Genomic DNA, 2,423 nt, shown 5'->3' with positions numbered 1-2,423 from the left:
ACCTTAGCTCCCTCAAACTTTCTTCATAAGACATGCCCTCCAGTGCAGACAACACCCTGGTAAATCTCCTCTGCACCCTCTCTAAAGCATCCACATGCTTCCTATAATGAGGCAACCAGAACTGAACACAGTATTCCAAGTGTGATCTAACCAAGGCTCTATGGAGCTGCAGTATAACCTCGCAGCTCTTAAACTTACTTCCTCTGTGAACGAAGGCCAACACACCATATGCCTTCTTAACAACCCTAGCAACTTTGGTGGCAACTTTGATGGATCTATGGATGTGGACCCCGATAAACCTCTGTTCTTCCACACTGCCAAGAATCCTGCCTTTAACCCTGTATTCTGCATTCAAATTTGACCTTCCAAAATGAATCACTTCACACTTTTCCAGGTTGAGTTCCATCTACCACTTAACAGCCTACTTCTGCATCCTGTCAATGTCCCGTTGCAACCTACAACTGTCCTCCACACTATCTACCACTCCATTAAACTTCGTGTCATCTGCAAACCCACCCAGCCACTTCCTCATCCAAGTCATTTCTAAAAATTACAAAGAGCAGAGGTCCCAGAACAGATCCCTGTGGAACACCACTGGTCACCCAGCTCCAGGCTGAATACTTTCCATCTACTACCATATTCTGTCTTCTATGGGCCAGCCAATTCTGTATCCAGACAGACAGGTTTCCCAGTAACCCATGCTTCCTTATTTTCTGAATGAGCCTACCACAGGGAAGCCTACCAAATGCCTTGCTAAAATCCACGTACACCAGATCCACTGCTCTACCTACATCAATGTGTTTTGTCACATCCTCAAAGAATTCAATAAGATTTGTGAGGCATGTCACAAAGCCATGCTGACTATCTCTAATTAAGTTATGGTTTTCCAAGTAATCATAAATCATGTCTCTCAGAATCACTTCAATAATTTACCTACCGTAAATGTAAGACTGATTGGTCGGTAATTCCCAGGATTATCCCTATTCCCTTTCTAGGGAATAACATTTGCCACCCTCCAATCATCTGGCACTACTCCAGTGGACAGTGAGGATGCAAAGGTCATCACCAAAGGCGCAGCAATCTCTTCTCTCATCTAGCCCAGTGGACTTATCTATCCAAATGTTTTTCAAAAGTTTCAGCACATCCTCCATCTTATCATCAACCTGTTTGAGCATATCAGCCTGTTTCACGCTGTCCTCACAAACATAAAAATCCCTCTCAGTCATGAATACTAAAGCAGAGTATTCACTAAGAACCTTCCCTACCTCCTCCGACTCCAGGCACAAGTTCCCTCCACTATCTCTGATCAGCCCTACCCTCACTCTGGCCATCCTCTTGTTTCTCACATAAGTGCAGAATTCCTTAGCGTTTTCCTTAACCTTACCTGATGAAACTTTCTCATGCCCATTTCTAGCTCTCCCAAGTCCATTCTACAGTTCTTTCCTGGCTACCTTAGAACATAGAACATAGAACATAGAACAATACAGCACAGAACAGGCCCTTCGGCCCACGATGTTGTGCCGAACATTTGTCCTAGCTTAAGCACCCATCCATGTACCTATCCAATTGCCGCTTAAAGGTCACCAATGATTCTGACTCTGCCACTCCCACAGGCAGCGCATTCCATGCCCCCACCACTCTCTGAGTAAAGAACCTACCCCTAACATCTGTCCTATACCTACACAACCTTAATTTAAAGCTATTATCCTCTGTGAGAAGAAATGCACCGTCACCTATTGATATGAACAAGAGTTGAACATAGGGGCTCAGGGAAGAGTGAATGGCCACGATATAAAGGCAATATTTGACTGAGGGTGTCATCGGGACAACCTATATATTTGAGCTGAATGGGAATTAGGTGTAACCTCCCGACTCGTTGGGGTCTTTCAGAGTACAAAGAAAGATGCTTGAGATCAATGGTCGACAGTCTTCTCAGTCCCCGGACATTTCTTCAGGAGATCCTTAGGTTAGTTCCTTAGCACAAACACCTTCAGCTGTTTCATCAATGTCTTTCGCCATCACAAGATCAGAAGTTGGGAGGGTTACTGAAGATCACACAATGTTCAGAACAATGTGCCCCTCACCCCCTCAGCTCCTGAACCAATCTGTGTCCATGTGCAGCAAAACCTGGACAAAATTCAGTCATGTGCTGTTAAAGTGCCTGTGACATTCATACAACAGCACGGACAGATACTGTACATTTCCACAGTTAAAAGAGAAGCTCATTCAGCATCTCAAGCTTGTTACGCACTGATATTTGGAAGCTATTCAGCCCATCGAAATTACTGATCAAGAAGAGGGACAACACATTCAATTCTCCTGCCTGTTCCAAGGAAGAGGTTGGGTCTGGTCAGCACATCGAGCTGTTAAATAGGAGCAGGCAGAGCCCAATCAGGCGCTTGAACCTATTCCATGTAACCAAG

The 2,423-nt window shown here is 44.7% G+C and overlaps 1 long non-coding RNA gene across 1 annotated transcript in view; it reads left to right on the top strand.

The window, feature by feature from the left end:
• Window positions 1-1,802: 1,802 nt before the first annotated feature.
• Window positions 1,803-2,423, top strand: part of LOC122551186 — an 11,793-nt gene continuing 11,172 nt past the window's right edge. The window contains exon 1 of the long non-coding RNA XR_006312046.1: window positions 1,803-1,814. This is a non-coding gene — a long non-coding RNA (uncharacterized LOC122551186). The remainder of the gene's footprint in view (window positions 1,815-2,423) is intronic.

This window comes from Chiloscyllium plagiosum, chromosome 6 (assembly GCF_004010195.1).
Source record: "Chiloscyllium plagiosum isolate BGI_BamShark_2017 chromosome 6, ASM401019v2, whole genome shotgun sequence".
Lineage (NCBI taxonomy): Eukaryota > Metazoa > Chordata > Chondrichthyes > Orectolobiformes > Hemiscylliidae > Chiloscyllium > Chiloscyllium plagiosum.
Note: the sequence above shows the minus strand (reverse complement) of the source record. Positions and strands in the feature narration are given on the sequence as shown.